Raw genomic sequence first — 22423 nt, 5'->3', positions numbered from 1 at the left:
CCTGAGTAGCTGGGATTATAGATACGCACCACTACGCACAGGTAATTTTTGTATTTTTAGTAGAGACGGGGTTTCACCATGTTGGCCAGGCTGGTCTCGAACTCCTGACCTCAGGTGATCCACCCGCCTTGGCCTCTCAAAGTGTTGGGATTACAGGCATGAGCCACTGCACCTGGCCTCTTATTTTCAATTAAGTCTGTCCACAGAACTACTAACATGGTTTCTGAAAGGGAAAAAAAAAAAGAAGGGTAATTTTAGTCAAATGAATATTTTCATGAAGTTAAAAAAAACAAAAAGCCCACCAGTCCCCCAGCCTCCCCTCTCCTCCTGCTTCCTTTCCCCGCTCTTCTCCCTCCAGCCTGCTCCCACCTGGCTCTACCCCCAGACTCTCCCCCTTGCCTTCTGCACAGTGGTTTTGCCCCCTGCACAGCAGTTTCCCCCGCTTCCCTCATGCTTTGCAGCCCTTTCACACAACCCAGGCCTGTGACCCACACACTCGACAAGGACCTCACAAGGACTTCCCTCCCCAAAAAGAGCCGTGGGGCTGCAGGACTGACACAGGCCCAGTGAGGCCAAAGTGTGGCTGGGAACAAAGGAGGCATGTCAAGGTGAGGTTGGGCTATCTAAGCATCTATAGGGAAACGTCTTGCCCTGTGGGACCAATTGCACTGGGAGCAATTTGAGACCCAGGGCCTTCCCATGTCCACAAGATACCCCCAAAGGGACTGGTGGCTCTGCTGAGCCCATGCCTTGTTCTGCATCCTAACCCGGCACCAGAACTAGATGGGAGCTAAGGACTGCCAAGGCCAGGCGCCTCACCCTGCACAGGAGGAGTTCCCACCTAGAAAGGTAGACCCCTTGTTCAAGCTCATAGGGCGGGGTTTGTGGGGATTAGACTCTAATCCGACCAGCCGCTCCTCTGCATAGAACCTTGCAGTCACTCCCACTGCCCATGGGACAAAGTCAGACGTCCGGACACACAGGACGGCAGGACCTGCTCCTGCCACCCCATCCACCCACCTCCCACTGACCTTGCCAGCCTTGCACTGTCGCTTTTCCCCTCCGTCTTTTTTTTTTATTTTGAGACGGAGTCTCGCTCTGTCGCCCAGGCTGGAGTGCAGTGGCTGGATCTCAGCTCACTACAAGCTCCGCCTCCTGGGTTCACGCCATTCTCCTGCCTCAGCCTCCCGAGTAGCTGGGACTACAGGTGCCCGCCACCTCACCCGGCTAGTTTTTTGTATTTTTTTTTTAGTAGAGATGGGGTTTCACCGTGTTAGCCAGGATGGCCTCGATCTCCTGACCTCGTGATCCGCCCGTCTCGGCCTCCCAAAGTGCTGGGATTACAGCACGCCCGGCCTCCCCTCCATCTTTATTCAGATGACTGTAACTCCCCCTTCTTGACTCTGCCCACGCCTTCTCCAGGCAGCATCTCCTGACGTTTGTCCACTACCCCAAGTGGCAGAGCTGGGATTAAAAGTGAGACTCGGCCAGGCATGGTGGCTCATGCCTGTAATCCCAGCACTTTGGGAGGCCAAAGCAGATCACTTGAGATCAGGAGTTCGAGACCACACTGACCCATATGGCGAAACCCCATCTCTACTAAAAATACAAAAATTAGTCAGGCATGGTGGCATGCACCTGTAGTCCCAGCTACTTGGAAGGCTGAGTCAGGAGAATGGCTTGAACCCAGGAGGTGGAGGTTGCAGTGAGCTGAGATCATGCCACCACACTCCAGTCTGGAAGACAGAGCGAGACTCTGTCTCAAATAATAATAATAATAATTAATAAATAAATAAAAGTGAGACTGTCCACCTCCAGAACCCACGGCCCCATCCGCTGGGCTCTGCCACTCCAGTCAGGGAGGGAGAACTGGCTGGAGACCCGGTTTCCTGATTCCCAAGCCCATGGCCTCCCTCACTCCCCTGTGCCACAGGGCGGAGGTGGGCTGCAGGTCAGGTGGTGGCCACAGGGCCAGAGGAGGTTCTCCAGGAGCAGGCAGGGGTGGTCTTTCCATGCTCTTTGCAGAGTCCCCTGTCACTCTGGTTCTTGAAAACCTCAAAGAGAAGGAAAGTCCAGAATAAGACCTGGGCCTGATGGAAAGGAAGATTCCTCCCCTCCCTTCTCACCCAATACCTTTGCTTTCATGGAGCCCAGGCTGAGACCAAGTGAGGGAAGATACTTGCCCAGAGCTCTGAGGGCAGGATGGAGGCTCTGTCCCACCCTGGGGCTCAGACCCCGCCCAGCCTTTCACTCACTTCCCTTGCCTCGGACCCGTAAGGTTGAGAACCCCACTCTCCTCTCCCCACCAGCCTGTCCACGGCCCCCCTCAGCATCGCTGTTGGATGGCAGCAGGGAGAGGGCTGGAGAATGTCGTGGATCAGGACGTGGACTCTGCAGCCAGCCCCAGGTCTGAAATCTGCCTTTGTCACCTATGACCTGTGTGACCTTAAGCAAGAAACATGACCTCTCTCTTCCTCTGGCTCCTTGTGTGGAAGATGGGATGATACAATTTTGGCGCATAATCAGAACACCAAACTGTTGTGATCACTGGGCACCAGGCGCTGGCTTAGTTTTCATTCCCAGCTCAACTAGCTCATGACCTGAGTCTCTGTTTTCTTGGCTGCTAAATGGGCACAGTAACCATATTGCAAATAGTGCTGAACACAGGGGCTATTGCAAATGGTAGTAAACACAGGGTAGCCCTTCTTAAGATGGTGCCAATGACAGGAATGGCCTTGCCCTCAGGATGCTTACAATCGAGCAAGGGCAACAGACGAGTAACTGGCCTGTCCCTCTGCAGCCCAGTAGCTGCTTTCCCGGAGTCTCTGAGACGGTGGGGAAGAAGGGCCACCAACCTGTTTGGCAGGCTTAGCAGGAACCATATGAGCAAAGGTCTGGAAGAGAGAGGATGTAACACAATGAAAGAATAACGAAGGACGCACCTTTCTGAAGCATTTGCCCCCACAAGCCTCCTTACCCTCTCCAGGTTTCCGCTAGACGAGCTGGTAAGGACCAGAGGCGGCAGCTGTGGGTCACTGGGAGAATAAAGAAAAGGCTTGAGTCCTCATCATCTCCAAGGAGAGGCTGTTAAGGAGATACTCTTGAGTAAGAAGGAGGCAAAACACACACACACACACACAGAGAGAGAGAGAGGGAGAGAGAGGGAATGCAAAACTGGACCATGAATCTGGAGGTCTGGGACCAGCTGCTGTGTGAGCTTAGACAAGTCACCTGACCTGTCTGGACCTTGGCTTCATCTCTGTCCTGTGTGTGGTTTATGGGGAGTGGACAGGCTGATCCATCTGCACATGTCCAGCTGGCCTGGGAGACCTCACCTTGTGGTCTAGGGCAGTTGTCCTAGGTCTCAGCACACGTCACTTCCCAGATTTTTCCCTGTCCCCTGGGATTTGCTGCATGGGAATGCCAAGCCCTACTTCTTCAAAGCCACCGGGTCTTCCACACTGCCTGATGTTCGCCCCTCCCCATCACCCAGCACCATCCTCCAGCTTGAGCAGAGACTGGCAGGGCCCCGCCCGCAGCCCCACTAGGTGGAACGAGAACCGAAGGTGGCGGCACACCCACTATGCACCAGGTTGTTGGCAGGTATTAACTCCTTCAACCACCCCGTGAGGTCACTGTTCATGTTTCCATTTTCCAAATAAGGAAACAGGTTCAGAGAGGTTAAGTCACTGGCTCAAGGACACCCAGTCGGTATGTGGCTGAGCCAGCATTCCCTGTTTCTGCAAAGTCAGCTGCTTGTCCTGTGCTGTGATACTCTGGGGACCAGAGGTTCACCAGGCTCCTGATCCTGCAGCTCTGAGCTGGGGAGCGAGAGGGCTTGAGGCCAAGAGCATGGAGACAGTCCCAGCGGAGGCTAATGCCATGAGCATGAGCCTTACCTCCAGAAATGCCCTTCCTCCTAGTTCTTCTGAGAACTACCTCTGTAACTGCCCGTTCATAGAGGAAAGAGGAAAGAACCGAGCACCCACCATTTGTCAGCTCTGTTCTGAGCACAACCTTGATTACCAACATGCATCCCTGCCTTCACGGGGATCAGGATAGGAGACAGAGAAAGTCAGGTCAGGAGTGCACCGAGTGTTATAACAGGGGTGTGGGGACTGTGGGAGCCAGAAAAGGAGTTCCTAGGCCAATCCAGAAATCAGGGAAAGCTTCCAGAAGGAGGAAATACACGTATAAATGGTTCTTCAGTGGGCTCAGAGCAAGGAAGGTCTGCTTTGTTCCTTGTAATCTACCCAGGACTGAGGACAATGTCTGACAAAAGTGAACTCTCAGGAAAGAATAGCTGAAATGATTTGCTCAATTTGAAGTGATACAGTTTGGCCATGTCCCCACCCAAATCTCATCTTGAATTATAAATCCCACAATTCCTGAGTTTTGTGGGAGGAACCTGGTGGGAGGTAATTGAATCACGGGGGTGAGTCTTTCCCATGCTGTTCTCTTGATAGTCAATAAGTCTCACGAGATCTGATGGTTTTAAAAGCAGGAGTTCCCCTGCACAAACTCTCCCTTTTTGCCTACTACCATCCATGTAAGACATGACTTGCTCCTTGCCTTCTGGCATGATTGTGAGGCCTCCCCAGTCATGTGGAACTATAAGTCCATTGATCCTCTTTATTTTGTAAATTGCCCAGTCTCAGGTATGTTTTTGTCAGAGTGTGAAAGCAGACTAATACAGGAAGCTCCACGACAAATGACTGATGCCTTTAAGAATAATGTCAGAAAAATGATGCCTGGGATATTCAGGAACTGAGAAGGCAGTGAGGGTGGGGGGGGTGTGGGTGAGCTCTGTCTTCAAAACCTGCAGGCACCACCAGCAAGAGAAAATCGACTGGACCTGGGGGACCCCAAGGGGCAAAGCCAGGACTGGTGGGAAGAGGCCTATTTGGCTCCATCTCTAAGCAAGAGCATTTCAACAATCCAGCAGTTAGAAAGGTCGAGGGCTGTCTGTGAAGTTCTGAGTCCCCCATTAGAGGGGTTTGAGCTGAGGCTGAATGGCCATCTATGAAGGATGCTGGAAAAATAAATAGATCAAAGGCCTTGGTGGGAAGCGGAGTCAGCTGAGTTTTTCAAGTCTCATCTGTGGCTGAGTCTGGGATGTGCCTGCCCAACAGGTGACTCACTTTGTCCCTGCTAGCAGAATTCCCATTCAGGGAAGAACCTCATGGTGCCCACTACAGGGGCTGAAAAGGATTGTTCTAAGCCTTTATGACTGTCCTTCTTTGTCAGACCTTTCCCAGCCTGCTCTGCAACGGCAGCAGTCATGTGACCCAGTTCTGGCCAATGGTATGTCTGTTGAGCAACTTCTAGAGATCTTGTGTCCTCCCCACACAAGGGAGGCTATCACCTACCCACTGCCAGGCAGGCCCTTTTATCTTCCTTATGGGGAGGACGGTGAGAGAACAGGATGCCTGGCAGCCACCTTGAGACCATGAGGCAACAAACCATAAGCTGAAAAGCACACACTCAGGATAGCAAAGGAGTGAAGTTTGGGGCAGCAAAGCTTAGCAATGCTGAGATACACCATCTTTTGATATTTGACATCTTTGAAATCAAGATGTATCTTATGATCATCATTAGGTGCTGGGTGTACTTGGCTTTTTTTTAAATCAATAGAGACAGGCATAGTTTAAGGATTTGTGCTTAATACCACATAAATAATACGTAGTGGAAACAAGAGTCCAACCAGACCTTTTCCAACTCAGCATGTGAGACATGGTCTGAAGGAAGGAAGAGCGGGGAGCTCAAACAGACTGAACACCTACTATGTGCTCAGACACTTCACAGGTACCACGTCTCCCAGTGCTCACATGCCCTGCCCTTGCCCAGAGTCACTCACCCAGGAAGTGGCAGAAACAGGATGAAACGCAGATTTCGTTGACTCTGAAGCTGAGGCTCCCACAGTTTGTTTGTCTCTGTCCTCGGGGCTGTGTCCCCTTCTAGTTCCACAGCCGAGGGGCTGCGTACAGGAATTGTTGCCTCCTCGCCGGGCACCAATGTCCAGATGGTTTGCAAACCGCTTGCCCCTCCCTCTCTGCTCTTCATCCTGGGGCCATGAGGAGCTGCCACACTGCTTTTTTCTTTCTTTTTTTTGGGGGGGGATGGAGTCTCACTCTGTCACCCAGGCTGGAGCACAGTGGCCGGATCTCAGCTCACTGAAACCTCCGCCTCCCGGGTTCACGCAATTCTTCTGCCTCAGCCTCCCAAGTAGCTGGGATTACAGGCGCACACCACCACACCCGGCTTTTTTTTTTTTTTTTTTGTATTTTTGGTTGAGACGGGGGTTTCACTATGTTGGCCAGACTGGTCTCGAACTCCTGACCTCATGATCCGCCCACCTCAACCTCCCAAAGTGCTGGGATTACAGGCGTGAGCCAATGTGCCCGGCCTCCATGGTGCTTTTAAGAAGGGACTGATGGCTGGGCGCAGTGGCTCATGCCTGTAATACCAGCACTTTGGGAGGCCGAGGGAGGCGGATCACAAGGTCAGGAGTTTGAGACCAGCCTGACCAATATGGCAAAACCCCGTCTCTACTAAAAATACAAAAATTAGTTGGGTATGGTGGCACGTGCCTGTATCCCAGCTACTCGGGAGGCTGACGGAGAAGAATCACTTGAACCTGGGAGGTGGAGGTTGCAGTGAGCCAAGATCATGCCACTGCACTCCAGCCTGGGCAAGACTCTGTCTCAAAAAAAAATAAAATAAAGGGGGGTGGACTGACATGGCACTAGTGACTTATTTCTCTGGGTTAAGCATGGCCCCCTCCAGCTCTCTTGCTTAAAAGACAGGTGCTGATGCAGGGAAGTCTCACTAACAACTCGACCCTCAGGCACAAGCATGTATCTTGTTGGGCTCCTGGAGTAGAGGAAGGATGAGGGACACATCCCAGGGGAGGCCCCCAGGTCAGCCTCACTGACTTCTCCAGGAGGTCAAGGGCTGGCAGAGGCCCCGCCCATCCCTCTGCCTTTACATTGACCTCCCCGCTCTGCCCTCTGGTGCTATCACCCATGCCTCAGGCAGACGACACAGCCAACCTGGCTACTCTGAGTCCGTTCCCCTGACTTCACAACAGCAGGTGTTGAACCTCTGAGCCTTGGATTCAGGCCCATCTGGGTTCAACTTCCATCTCCCCCAGCTGTAGATAGGTGACCCCGGGGAGTTATTTATTCACTCTAAACCTCACTTTCTTTATCTGTAAAATGTGGGTAATGAAACCTTACCATACAGACTTCTCGTGAGAATCAAATAAGACAAAAATATGAAAGAGAGAGCACCGTGCTGGGGCAGAGAACTCTATAAACATCACTCTTATTTCTACTGTTGAAATTGTCTAGCAATGGTATCTGTAGAACATAAGACTCAGAGAGGGGACATGAATTGCCCAGCATCATACAGCCAGTTGGTGACAGAGCTGGAACCAGAACGTGAGTTTTTTCCCACTTAATAATAATAACAATAAAAATAACATTAATGGGGGCCACACATGATGGCTCACGTCTGTAATCCCAGCACTTTGGGAGGCTGAGGTGGATGGATCGCCTGAGGTCAGGAGTTTGAGACCAGCCTGGCCAACATGGTGAAATCCCATCTCTGCTAAAAATACAAAAATTAGCCTAGTGTGGTGGCGGGCGCCTGTAATCCCAGCTACTCAGGAGGCTGAGGCTGGAGAATCACTTGAATCTGGGAGGCAGAGGTTGCAGTGAGCCAAGATTGCGCCACTGCACTCCAGCCTGGGTGACAAAGCGAGACTCTGTCTCAAAAACAAAACAAAACATGCTGGATGGGGTGGCTCACGCTTTTAATCCCAGCACCTTGGGAAGCTGAGGTGGGTGGATCCCGAGGTCAGGAGATCGAGACCATCCTGGCTAACATGGTGAAACCCCATCTCTACTGAAAATACAAAAAATTAGCCAGGTGTGGTGGCAGGCACCTGTAATCCCAGCTACTCGGGAGGCTGAGGCAGGAGAATCGCTTGAACCTGGGAGGCAGAGGTTGCAGTGAGCCGAGATTGCGCCACTGCACTCCAGCCTGGGTGACAAAGTGAGACTCTGTCTCAAAACACACACACACACACACACACACACACACACACACACAAACAAAACAAATAAAACAAAACAAAATAACATGACTGGCAGCTAACACTTACCAAGGGACATTCTACATGTTTTAAGTGCATTTTTTCATTTAATCCTTACGACTCTCTGAGAGAGGTATTAGTCTTATTATAGCCATTTTATATATGAGAAAACTGAGGCACACTAAATAATTTTCCCAAAGCCACAGAGGCTCAGTGGTAAGCCCAGGATTTGAACCCAAAGAGTTCTGGCCCCAGAGTCCAGCACACACTTGTTGCAGGTGCAACCAATTCACTAGCACATTTCCCCTGAAGACGCAAAGATGACTCTGGCAGTGTTCAGACCCCGGACAGAGGTCTCAGACCAACCTAGGAGAGCTCATCAAAGCACACTGCAATGAGGAGGTGTCTTATCATCTCCCGCCTTCCTCATGAAAAAAAAAAAGGCCAGGCACGGTGGCTCAAGCCTGTAATCCCAGCACTTTGGGAGGCTGAGACGGGCGGATCACGAGGTCAGGAGATCGAGACCATCCTGGCTAACATGGTGTAACCCTGTCTCTACTAAAAAATACAAAAAATCAGCCGGGCGTGGTGGTGGGCGCCTGTAGTCCCAGACACGTAGGAGGCTGAGGCAGGAGAATGGCGTAAACCTGGGAGGCGGAGCTTGCAGTGAACTGAGATCTGGCCACTGCATTCCAGCCTGGCTGACAGAGCAAGACTCCGTCTCAAAAAAAAAAAAAAGGAGTTCTCTGGGCCCGTTCCAGGGCCCAGTGTGGGGCAGGACACTGGTTTCCTGAGCCTCGCATTGTTGCCCAGCACCCCAGGGCCATGCCTGGCTCTGCAGTTTCATTCTGATGTCTGCATGGATGCTGGCCTAGGCCATGGCTCCTGTGAAAACTGCAGGCCCCGCATTCCCCGCAGGCAGCTGGAGAGTTGGCTGTTCAGGACGAAGGCAGCCTCTAAAGGTCAGAAACTGCTCTAGGGCCTGGGATGTTTGCTTCCTGCTCCCAGCACAGCCTGTCCTCAGCCCGCAGGCTCCTTCTCCCAGTGCTCTCAGCCAGGAGGAAGGAGCAGGCAGATGGCACAGTCCTGCCCTGCCTCCAGCCCCCAGACATGGAGCCTGACCCTGTCCTCCTTCTGCCAGGGGGAGGAAAGTCCACTTCTTTTTTTTTTTTTTTTTTTTGAGATGGAGTCTCGCTCTGTCGCCCAGGCTGGAGTGCAGTGGCACGATCTCGGCTCACTGCAAGCTCTGCCTCCTGGGTTCACGCCATTCTCCTGCCTCAGCCTCGCGAGTAGCTGGGACTACAGGCGCCCACCACCACGCCCGGCTAATTTTTTCTTTTTTTTGTATTTTTAGTAGAGACGGGGTTTCACCGTGTTAGCCAGGATGGTCTCGATCTCCTGACCTCGTGATCCACCCGTCTTGGCCTCCCAAAGTGCTAGGATTACAGGCGTGAGCCACTGCGCCTGGCAAAAGTCCACTTCTTAAGCCTTGCATCCAGGGACGCTGAGTGGCTGAGATTAGAGAATGTCAGGGGCTGATGGAACTGCTTTGTCTCTTGATTGTGGCAGTGTTTGAGTGACTTTGTCAAAACTTGTAAAACTGTGCACTGAAAAGAGGCAAATCACACCTCAAAAAAACCTAAAAGTCATATTTATAAATATAAATAAGTAAATAAGCATAAGACTTGAAAAGAAGGAGATGGGGTAAACTCTCCAGGACGTTGTTCTGGGCGGATTTCTTGAAAAATGCCTCACGAGCACAGGCAACCAAAGCACAAATGGACAAATGGGATCCCATCAAGTTAAAAAGTTTCTGCGCAGCAAAGGAAACAATCAGCAAGGTGAAGGGACAGCCCACAGAAGGGGAGAAAATATTCCCAATCTATCCATCTGACAAGGGATTAATAATCAGAATAGATAAGGAACTCAAACAACCTATAGGAAAAAATCCTAATAACCCAATTTTAAAATGGGCAAAAGACTGGGCACAGTGGCTCACGCCTGTAATCCCAGCACTTTAGGAGGCAGGTAGAACACAAGGGCGGGAGATAGAGACCATCCTGGCCAACATGGTGAAACCACATCTCTACTAAAAATACAAAAATTAGCTGGGCGTGGTGGTGCGTGCCTGTAGTCCCAGTTACTCGGGAGGCTGAGGCAGGAGAATCGCTTGAACTAGGGAGTCGGAGGTTGCAGTGAGCCGAGATCGTGCCACTGCACTCCAGCCTGGCGACAGAGCAAGACTCTGTCTCAAAAAAAAAAAGGAATGAGATCATTTGCAACAACATGGATGAAACTGGACGTCATTCTGTTAAGTGAAGCAAGCCAGGCACAGAAAGACAAAGTTCACATGTTCTCACTTATTTGTGGGAGCTAAAAATTAAAACGATTGAATTCATGGAGATAGAAACTAGAATGATGGTTATCAGAGGCTGGGAAGGGTAGTTGGGGGGCAGGGGAAAGTGGGGATGGTTAATGGGTACAAAAAAAAAATAGTAGAAAGAATATTGGATAAGGCCAGGCATGGTGGCTCACACCTATAATAGCAACACTTCAGGAGGCTGAGGCAGGAGGAACGGGTGAACCCAGGAGTTCAACACCAGCTTGGGAAACATAGTGAGACCCTGTCTCTATAAAAAATAAACAAAAAGGGTTGGGCACGGTGGCTCAAGCCTGTAATCCCAGCACTTTGGGAGGCTGAGACGGGTGGATCACGAGGTCAGGAGATCGAGACCATCCTGGCTAACACGGTGAAACCCCGTCTCTACTAAAAATATAAAAAACTAGCCGGGCGAGGTGGCGGGCGCCTGTAGTCCCAGCTACTCTGGAGGCGGAGGCAGGAGAATGGCGTAAACCCGGGAGGCGGAGCTTGCAGTGAGCTGAGATCCGGCCACTGCACTCCAGCCTGGGTGGCAGAGCAAGACTCCGTCTCAAAAAAAATAAAAAATTAAAAAAATTAAAAATAAAATAAAAATAAACAAAATTAGCCAAGCATGGTGGCGCACACCTATAGTCCCAGCTACTTGGGGGGCTGAGGTGGGAGGACTGCTTGAGCCCAGAAGGTCAAGGCTGCAGTGAGCCATGATCACTGCACTGTACTCCATCCTAGGTGACAGAGCAAGACCCAGTCTCAGAAAAAAAGGAATGAATAAGATCTAGTATTTGATAGCACAACAGGGTAATTATAGTCAATAATAATTTAATCGTACATTTCAAAATAACTAAGAGTATAACTGGTGGTTTGTAACACAAAGGATAAATGCCTGAGGTAATGGTACTCCATTTACCCTGGTGTGATTATTACATGTTTTATGCCTGTATGAAAGTATCTCATCTACCCAGTAAATATATACACCTACTATGTACCCATAAAAATTTTTAAATTTTTTTCAGTAAGTAATTTTATTTTATTTTATTTTATTTTTTTTTGAGACAGAATCTTGCTCTGTCACCCAGGCTGGAGTGCAGTGGCCGGATCTCAGCTCACTGCAAGCTCCGCCTCCCGGGTTCACGCCATTCTCCTGCCTCAGCCTCCCGAGTAGCTGGGACTACAGGCGCCGCCACCTTGCCCTGCTAATTGTTTGTATTTTTAGTAGAGACGGGGTTTCACCGTGTTAGCCAGGATGGTCTCCATCTCCTGACCTCGTGATCCGCCCGTCTCAGCCTCCCAAAGTGCTGGGATTACAGGCTTGAGCCACCGCGCCTGGCCTCAGTAAGTAATTTTAAAAGAAAGAGCGGCCAGATCACTCATGCCCATAATCCCAGCACTTTCGGAAGCCGAGACAGGAGGATCACGAGTCCAGAAGTTTGAGACCAGCCTGGGAAACATAGCAAGAACTTGCCCCTATACAAATATTTTTTTAAAATTAGCCAGGCATAACTTTGGGAGGCTGAGGTGGGTGGATCACTTCAGGTTGGGAGTTTGAGACCAGCCTGGCCAACATAGTGAAACTTCATTTCTACAAAAAATACAAAAATTTACCTGGCGTGGTGGTGTGTGCCTATAATCCCAGCTACTTGGGAGGCTGAGGCAGAAGAATCACTTGAACCCAGGAGGCGGAGGTTGTGGTGAGCCGAGATCATGCCACTGCACTCCAGCCTGGACATCAGAGTGAGACTCTGTCTCAAACACAAACAATAAAACTAGCCAGATGTGGTGGCACATGTCTGTAGTCCCAGTGACTCGAACCTGTAGTCCTAGGATCACTTGAGCCCAGGAGTTCAAGGCTGCAGTGAGCTACGATGGTCCCACTGCACTCTAGCTTGGGCAACAGAGCAAGACCTTGTCTCAAATAAATAAATAAATAAAAATAAAAGGAGAAAGACCTGACACACGGATGAGGCCGAGAGGAGCCCTGATCACCTGGGCGCTCATAGGCCCAGAAGGCCAAACACCAGCCCTGGGCTCCTGGCCACAGCCCTGCAGTGCTACTCAGGACCGCATGGAGGACACCGCACCACAGGAATTTGAACACCTGAAGCTGGTGTTCGAAGAGGCGGCAAGACCAGGCCCCAGAATGCACAGATGCTGGCCCTGGCCATGGCCCCTGTGAAAGCTGCAGGCCCTGGCATTCACCCCAGGCAGCCAGGGAGTGGGCTGCCCTGGACAGCCTGTGCACTGTCAATTGCCTCATCCAACCCAGCCACGCATCCAAATACTCCTAGAACCCGGTCCCTTTGCCCTGCAACCAGACATCCCTCTCATCGGCTTGGGTCTCTCCACCTCACTGAGCCTTTGTCATGTGTGAGCTCCCAGCTGGGCTTCTTTTCATCCCAGGTAAGAGGAAACTGGGGTCTAGAGAGGCTGAGTACCTGCCCACAGTCCCCTCGCTGATAACAGAAATAAGACCGAGGCCAAGCTCCTGACCGCCATTATCCCATTAGTCTTCACATCAACCTTGAGGGAGGCACTATGAGTGGTCTTATTTTATAGATGAGAAAAATGTCACACAGAGAGGGTAAGTCACTTGCCCAAAGTCACACAGCTAGTAAAAGGCACAGTTAGGACTCAAACCCAGGAGACTGGCTCCAGGATACCACTCTCAGCCACTATCCTCTTACCCCTCTGAAGAGGGAAGGCTGCCACTACCTCATGCCACTCCCTAAAGAGCTCAGAGCCTGTTACTGTCCTTGGTGGTCCACTGTGACCCCCGGCACCATTCTGCTAATAGTTGAGTTGCAGAATGTAGTAGTTGAGGCAGTCCATGGAAGAGTGTGACCCTCCAGTGTAACCCCAGCTACAAGGACCTCGCTTGGTTTTGCCACAGCTGAGTGAGTTTAGGAAGTTACTTCACTGCCCTGTGCCTCCAGGGGCCACACCTGTTTAAGGGATGTTGGCAGCAATCCCACCAGGCTGCTGTAAGCCTCTAATTGGTAATAGGTATCCAGGGCACACAACTGCACCTGGTACAGGGCAAACCCTCCCCCGCAGAAATGTTAACCAGCGTTGTCCTGATTGGCATCATCATTACTGTGTGAGGGTGGGAACAAAATACAAAACAATATGGTCTCCCTACAGCCAGAATCCAAAATAATAATCACGCAACTTCCAGATCTCAGCAACAGCTTCCCGCCACACACAGGGGGCAGCTGCTCTTGGCTTGTCAACTTGATCCCAACCAATGGACAGGGCCTCACAGCTAGACCCTGGGCCTTGCCTTCTGCAATGATGATCAAGCATTCTTCTTGGAGCCCCTTCTTGGTCCTCTGTCTGTCCCTCTATTTCTTCTGCTGTTGAAAGGGTTGGGTGAAGAGAGCACTGGAAGATTACAGACCCTGCAGGTCGAGAAGGGGAGATGGTGAGACCAGCATCGAGATCTGGTCCCAGGGTGGACTTCCCCGAAGACAGCCAGACTTGCTGTTCTACCACTTGTAACTTGGTGTGCTAAACTAGAGTCTGTCTTCTTCTTGACCTAGAGCAATATTACAAAAGGCTACCTTCACAGAGCAGGACACTGTCCTATAGCATTTTGTTTAAAGCAATCATTTAATTGTTGTCTTCCAGATGGATGAGAAGAGGGCCTGTGTTTCTCTTATTCATGCCTGTGTCTCCAGGGCCTGGCACACAGCACAGGTGAGGATAGATGAATGAATGGATGGATGGATGGGTAAGAAGGTAAACGGGTGGATGAATGGATGGGTGGATGAGCAGGTGAATGGAGGGATGGATGGATGGATGGATGGATGGATGGTGGGTGGATGAGTGGGTAGATAGATGGATGGATGGATGAATAGATGGATGAATGGGTAGACAGATGAATGAATGGATGAGTGGATGAATAGGTAGATGGATGGATGAGCAGATGACTCTGGTGGATGGGTGGGTGGATAGATATTTGAGTGGTCAAATGGAAGGATGGATGGATGGATGGGTGGGTGGATGGGTGGGTGGATGGGTGGATGGATGGATGGATGGTGGGTGGATGGGTGGGTAGACAGATGGATGGATGGATGGATGCATGGTGGGTGGATGGATGGGGTAAATGATGCCCTGGAAAGGCTGGGTCTGGGGCCTCAGGGGACCACTTGCCTTCTCTCCACCTGCTGCTCAGAGCTGGGAACTTGTGGCATCACCTCTACAGATCCTCTGCTGGAGGCTTTGGTCCTTACGATCCATGGGCCAGTCCCTGAGCCCCTCAGGCAGGGTCAGAGTGGCAAACTAAAGAACCAGATCTGACAGAGGATAAAGACAGAAGGAAGGAGAAACTGGGAATAGGGGTTGGTCATGGGGGCAGGACAGCCCAGAACAAAGGGCTGGGAAGGCAGAGAAAGTGGTGGGTGGAGGAGAAGTGAAGGAGGGCAGGAGAGGGAGGCAAAACAGAAGCTGAAGGCAGACGGGGGACTTGATCAAAGGAGAGGCAAATAGGGCAATCACCTGCTCCCTGCATCCCTCTCAGGACTTTAATGAGCCTGTGTGTGGATAAGACTCCGCTTGGCTGACTTTCAAAGCCCATTAGCACATCTCAGTCTCACAACATCTTTGTGGGTCGGTTTTATTATTATCCTCCCACCAGCATGGCCCTGAGGAAGGAAGACGTCAGCAGCAGCTGGCCTGGGCTCAGATTCCGTGCCCCACTCCTGGCTGGGGGAACCTGGCAGCTGTGTGGCCCCTGAGTCTCATCTTCCTCGCCTGTGAAATGGGGGGTGACCATCATGCCGTCTGACAGGGATGTTACGAGAAGCAAACAAGAGTGTGGGAGAGGGTCTGGTACCCAGGTAGGGCTGCCCATCCTCTGTCCTCCCTTCGTCCTCACTGAGCTCGGGTGCAGCCAAATTGGCAGGAGGCTTTGGCGTGGCCCAGTGCCTGGGCCTGCCCCCACAGACTCTGGTTCCATTGATGTGGAGTGGGGCCTGGATGTCAGGACTTTTTAAAACTCCCCGGGAGATTCTCATGTGCAGCCAGAGTTGGGAGACTCTGATCTAAGTACATACATGTGGGTAAGGCAGGAACTCTACAAGAGACCCAAGGAACTAGTCCCATGGACGGTCTCTGGGGAGAGCAGCCAGTGGCCAGGGCCCGAAGTGGGCAGTGTGGGAAGGAGGATGATGTTTCTCTGGATACCCTTGGGTCTGGTGAATTTTGTTCCATCTGCCTGTATGATCTATCCAAAGAGTAAATTTAAATGTTTATAATCAGAAGCAAATGGGGCCGGGTACTCATGCTTCTAATCCCAGCACTTTGGGAGGCCAAGGCGAGACGATCACTTGAGGTCAGGAGTTCGAGACAAGCCTGGCCAACATGGCAAAACCCCATCTCTACTAAAAAATACAAAAATCAGCCGAGCGTGGTGGCACATGCCTGTAGTCCCAGCTACTTGGGAGGCTGAGGCAGGAGAATCACTTGAATCCAGGAGGTAGAAGCTGCAGTGAGCCGAGATCTCACCACTGCACTCCAGCCTGGGTGAGACAGTGAGACTCCGTCTCAAAAAATAATAATAATTGTAATAAGCAAATGGGATGAAATTCAGCTCAACCCACTCCCAAGATTGGCAGGAAGTCCTTGATAGAAGCATTTTCAGGTCAGGCACAGTTGGCTCTTGCCTGTAATCCCAGCACTTTGGGAGGCCAAGGCGGGTGGATCTCTTGAGCCTAGGAGTTTGAGACGAGCCTGAGCAACATAGCAAAACCTCATCTCTACTAAAAATACAAAAATTAGCTGGGTGTGGTGGTGCATGCCTGTGGTCCCAGCTACATGGGAGGCTGAGGTGGGAGGATCGCCTGAGCCCAGGAGGCCGAGGCTGCAGTGAGCCGTGATGGTACCACCCACTCTCACCTGGGTGACAGAGTGAGACCCTGTCTGAAAAAGAAAGAAAGAAAGGGCCAGGCGCGGTGGCTCAAGCCTGTAATCCCAGCACTTTGGGAGGCCGAGACGGGCGGATCACGAGGTCAAGAGATCGAGACCATCCTGGCTAACCCGGTGAAACCCCGTCTCTACTAAAAAATACAAAAAACTAGCCGGGCGAGGTGGTGGGCGCCTGTAGTCCCAGCTACTCGGGAGGCTGAGGCAGGAGAATGGCATAAACCAGGGAGGCAGAGCATGCAGTGAGCTGAGATCTGGCCACTGCACTCCAGCCTGGGCGACAGAGCAAGACTCCGTCTCAAAAAGAAAGGAAGGAAAGAAGGAAGGAAGGAAGGAAGGAAGGAAGGAAGGAGGAAGGAAGGAAGGAAGGAAGGGAGAGAGAAAGAAAGGGAAAGAAAGAAAGAAAAGGAAAAGAAAGAGAGAGAGGGAAGCATTTTTTAGTTCCTTCCTCTTGGGTCCATGGGTCTTACAAGAACCCCAAGGTTCCCCGATCCCTGGGAAATGGAGGTGACACTGGCCTCAGCCGTTATGGGCTGAATTGTGTCCTGCAAAATTTCATCTGTTGAAGATCTAAGCCCCAGTACCTGAAAATAGGACTTTATGTGGGAAATGGGGTCTTTAAAGTGGTAATTAAAGTAAAACGAGGTCCTTAAGGTGGGCCCTAATACCATAAGCCTGGTATCCTCCTAAGAAGAGATTAGGACACAGACACACACAGAGGGAAAACCAGGTGAGGACACAGGGACGACACTAACATCTATAAGACAAAGGCAGAGGCCTCAGAAGAAACCAACTTTGCCAACACCTTGATCTCAGACTCCTACACTCCAGAATTGTGAGACAAGAAATCCTGTTGTCTAAGCCACCGCATCCACCTGGGCTTTCAGACAACAGCGTCTTCAGAGCACCCACCCTGTGTGCCAACTTCTCCTTTTCAGCTCTTCAAAATACAAAGTTCAGGCTAATGCCCTTCCTTCCCCAAGCAGCTGTAAGGCTGGACACCATGTAAGAACGTTTCTCAGTCTTCTTGTCTTTCCTTCCTCCTTCTTCCCATCCTCCCTTCCTTCCTTCCTAACCTTCCGCAGCCTCAGGACTCACAGTTGCAACCAACCTCATTTTTGTTTTGTTTTGTTTTGTTTTTGAGATAGAGTCTCACTCTGTTTTTGTTGTTGTTGTTGCTTTTCAAGACAGAGTCTCACTCAGTTGCCCAGGCTGGAGTGCAGTGGTGCATTCTCAGCTTACTGCACCCTCTGCCTCCCGAGTTCAAGCGATTCTCCTGCCTCAGCCTCCCAAGTAGCTGGGATGACAGGTGCGCGCCACCACACCTGGCTAATTTTTGTATTTTTAGTAGAGACGGGGTTTCACCATGTTGGCCAGGCTGGTCTCGAACTCCTGACCTCAGGTGACCTTCCCACCTCAGCCTCCCACAATGCTGGGATTACAAGCATGAGCCACCATCTCCAGCAGGCTCATTAACTTTTTTTTTTTTTTTTTTTCCTGAGACAGAGTAATACTCTGTTGCCCGGACTGCAGTGCAGTGGCATAATCTCGGCTCACTGCAGCCTCTGCCTCCAGGGTGCAAGGGATTCTCCTGCCTCCGCCTCTCGAGTAGCTGGGACTACAGGCACGTGCCACCATGTCACCCAGGCTGCAGTACAGTGGTGCAATCTCGGCTCACTGTAACCTCTGCCTCCCGAGTTCAAGTGATTCTTGTGCCTTGGCCTCCCGAGTAGCTAGGATTACACGCGTGCGCCACCACACCCAGCTGATTTTTGTATTTAGAGTAGAAATGGAGTTTCACCATGTTGGCCAGGCTGATCTTGAACTCTTGACCTCAGGTGATCCACCCACCTCAGCCTCCCAAAATGCGCAACTCACCTCATTTTATTTTATTTCATTTTATATTTATTTCATTATTATTTTTTGAGACTGAGTCTCTCTGTCGCCCGGGCTGGAGTGCAGTGGCATGATCTCGGGAAGAAAGTAGCGGCTGAACGATCAGGCAACACAGGATGGGCAGAGCCCACTGGAGTCCCTTAGAGTGAGCAGGAGCAGAAAGGCCGGTGGCCAGAGATCTCAGGCAGAGCCCGCTGCAGGAACACAGATGAAAAGGAAGATAAACGCGGGACAGAACTCAGACCCGCAGTCAGACAGCACTCTGCCCAGGTCTGCGGCCCACCAGCTGCAGGAGCTTGGGCGCCTTCCTTAACCTCTCAGAGCCTCTTTGCTCATCCACAAAATGAGGAATAAATTATTCCTCCCTCGCAGGCGGTGCAGTGAGGATGAAATGAGAGAGGAGTTTGAGGCGTGCGGCTCTGTGCACAGTTTTGTATGGAATACCTCACTTAACCTTCCTCTGAACCTCAGTTTCCCCATCTGTGAACTGGGGGTCCCAATAATCCCTCCTCAGAGGGTGGGGGTTTGATTGGAGAAGCAATGTGCAAACCACTGGAACATTTAAGACCCCCAAAGCAGCGCACCGGCACTGGTATTCCCCGCCCACCAGGGGGCGTATCCCATGGGCTGTGGGACTCAGAAAGGAAATTCTCCCAGGGCCTGCAGGATGAGGCTGAGTCTAGAAAAGCACGAGTGGCCTGGGCAAGGAACCCACTCCCTGCCCAGGGTGGCCAGTGCTCAGGTGCCTGAGCTCTGTCTGGGGAGCCTCTTGGTCTTCCCGTCTCTTCTTTCTCTCCAGATGTTTGACCCTCAGGGACTCCTGTCTCCTATCCGGCCTGAGGTCCCAGACGGTGTGATGTGGAGTGTGGAGAGACGCTCAGCCTCCGGTGTGGTGCAGACCTGGGCATGGGGCTTTGCCCTGTCCCTTCCTGGTGGTGTGACCCCACTGGGACTCCCTCTCCTCTTCTGGGGGCTTTACTGAGTGAGGAAGGATACTCGTCTCTGTCTGCAAGAGGCTGGGAGAGACTCCAAGGGGACCTCTCACTAAAAAGTCTGAGTATAATTGAATCCGATTTTCTGCACCCTGGGAGGCCGACAGTCAATGGGAACCCAGTGAGGGCCTGCTGACATAATGAACAAGGAAGTCCTTGGAAAACTGCAGCGTGCATGCAAATGGGTCCCTGTGCCAGGCTCATTCACACGGATTTTTAAACTCCTGAAAGCCGGGGCAGTCATCCTTGCTTAAAATGAAGTAGACCCATGCATGGGGAAGATCCTTTCCCTTCCTGGGAGCTGGAGACAGCGACAGTGACAGGCACCCGTCAGGCTCCTGGAATGCTGCAAAATAATCTGAGCATCTTCTGTGGCCTGCCCCCGCCGGCACCTGCACCCCCATCTCTGCACCCCACCCACACTCAGTGACATGCTGGGCGGAAGGAGCAGAGTGGAGACGTCAACCTGCCTGAACATGCCAAGTGCCCACGTGAGCAGGGGGTGCTGTTATGCGGCAGGAAAAAGAACAGAGTGGCTGCTTCTGCCCAGAAGGGGTTCTCTTCCTCGCTACCTCTATTTCCAAAAAGACACTGAGGCTCAGAAACTGAAGCTTAGCAAGCCCCATGTACACAGCGTGGAAGCAGCAGAATGGCGATTCCAGCCTGGGTCACCACAATGTCCTGGCTTTGTCCCATGGCAACAGGAGGCCTCCAGGTCCTCCATTTGTCCCCTCCCTCTGTCCCCTCCGCTCCCTAATCCCAGTCCCCTCACCTAAATGGCTCTCCTACCTCCAGGCTCCCTCCACTTAGCTCCAACCTGGACCCATCTGTGAAGGTGCTTTTTCCACAAAAAGCTTGCTTTGCGTTTCTGTCCTAACTTTGCTCAAGAACCTGCTATGACTCCCTATTTCTTCTAAGAATAAAGCCTGAAATTCCTAGCCAGGCACAAAAGGCTTCTTATACTCCCATCTGTCCTTGCCCCCCTCACAGACTTTCTCTCCAAGTGGGCTGATCTGTCAGCCCCTCCTCTAAGAAGCCTTCCCAGCTGCGCAGGCCCACAATTGTTTCATTGGCTCCCCAAGAAGTCCATGCCCTAATCCCTGGAGGCTTTGGATATGTTAGGTTACACAGCAAAGAGAAATTTGGGTTGCAGAGGGAATTCAGGTTGCTAATCAGCTGGCTTTATTTTTATTCCATTTTATTTTATTTCAGACAGACTCTAGCTCTGTGGCCCAGGCTGGAGTGCAGTGGTGCGATCTTGGCTCACTGCAAGCTCCGCCTCCTGGGTGCACCCTACTCTCCTGCCTCAGCCTCCCCAGTAGCTGGGACTACAGGTGCCCGCCACCACACCTGGCTAATGTTTTTGTATTTCTAGTAGAGACGGGGTTTCACCATGTTGGCCAGGCTGGTCTTGATCTCTGACCTCGTGATCCGCCCACCTCAGCCTCCCAAAGTGCTGAGATTACAGGCTTGAGCCACTGCACCCGGCCTCAGCTGGCTTTAAAATAGGGAGGGTATCCTGGATTCCCCTGGGCCCAGTGGAACCACAAAGGCTTTTAAAAGTGGGAGAGGGAGGCAGAGATGTCAGAGTGATGTGATGTGAGAAGGATTTGACAGGCCATCGCTGGCTCTGAAGATGGCAGGCGGCCACAACTCAAGGAGCGCAGGCAGCTGGAAAGACAAGAAAATGGATTCTCAGCTGGACATGGTGGCTCACGCCTAGAATCCCAGCACTTTGGGAGGCCAAGGCAGGAGGATCGTTTGAGCTCAGAAGTTTGAGACCAGCCTGGGCAACATAGTGAGACCCCATCTCTACAAAAAGTACAAAAATTAGCCTGGCGTGGTGGCACATGCCTGTGGGCCCAGCTACTTCAGAGGCTGAGGTGAGAGGATCACTTGAGTCTGGGAGGTCCAGCCTGCAGTGAGCCGTGTTGATGCCACTGCACTCCAGCCCGGGCGATGTAGTAGGACGCTGTCTCAAAAAAAATAAAATAGCCGGGAGCGGTGGCTCACACCTGTAATCCCAGCACTTTGGGAGGCTAAGGCAGACAGATTACTTGAAGTCAGGAGTTCGAGACCAGCCTGACCAACATGATAAAACCCAGTCTCTACAAAAAATACAAAAATTAGCCAGGCCTGGTGGTGGGTGCCTGTAAAACCAGTTCCTCAGGAGGCTGAGGCAGGAGAACGGCTTGAACCCAGGAGGCAGAGGTTGCAGTGAGCCAAGATAGCGCCACTGTATTCCAGCCTGGATGACAGAGTGAGGCTCTGTCTCAAAATACAAAAAAAGAAAAAAGAAAGAAACATAAAAATAAAATACAGAAAATGGATTATCCTCAGGAGCTCCGGAGGCACCACACCCCTGTAGACACCTTGATTCTAGCCCAACTGTATCTGTGTGAGATTTCTCATCTACACAATTGTAAAATAATAAACTCGTTTTGTCTAAGCCATTAGGTGTAACTGGTAAAGCAGCGATAAGGAGCTAATACACCCACACAGAGGAAACCACACCAGCTGCCAAAATAACCTGGGGCCTGAGCCCTTTGATGAGCCACTTAAACTGTTAGCCTTGATTTCCTCATCTGTAAAAGCCAAACGGCAACATGACCTCTCAGCCCTGTCGGGAAGGCTGAGGAATGCTGAGGACAACGTAAGCCCCATGGTTCTCATTGCTGCTGAGGTGGCGCAATCACTCTGAAGACAGGTATTATTAATGACTTCCCACGTTCTCTCTTCTGCAGATTAAAAATCTCAATTCACACCTAGTGTCATTCCTTGTATTTCTAATCACGTATGGGAAGGGCCTTGTCTTCATAAACAAGTTACCAGGATCCCAGGGCTCAGACTGTCTTCCTTAAGGACTTAAAAAAAAATTATTCTTGGCCAGGCGCGGTGGCTCAAGCCTGTAATCCCAGCACTTTGGGAGGCCGAGATGGGCGGATCACGAGGTCAGGAGATCAAGACCATTCTGGCTAACACGGTGAACCGCCGTCTCTACTAAAAAAAAAATACAAAAATACAAAAATACAAAAAACTAGCCAGGCGAGGTGGCGGGTGCCTGTAGTCCCAGCTACTCGGGAGGCTGAGGCAGGAGAATGGCCTGAACCCGGGAGGCGGAGCTTGCAGTGAGCTGAG

Source organism: Piliocolobus tephrosceles, chromosome 19 (assembly GCF_002776525.5).
Source record: "Piliocolobus tephrosceles isolate RC106 chromosome 19, ASM277652v3, whole genome shotgun sequence".
Taxonomy (NCBI): domain Eukaryota; kingdom Metazoa; phylum Chordata; class Mammalia; order Primates; family Cercopithecidae; genus Piliocolobus; species Piliocolobus tephrosceles.
The sequence above is the reverse complement of the archived record's forward strand: the minus strand, read 5'-3'. Positions refer to the sequence as shown.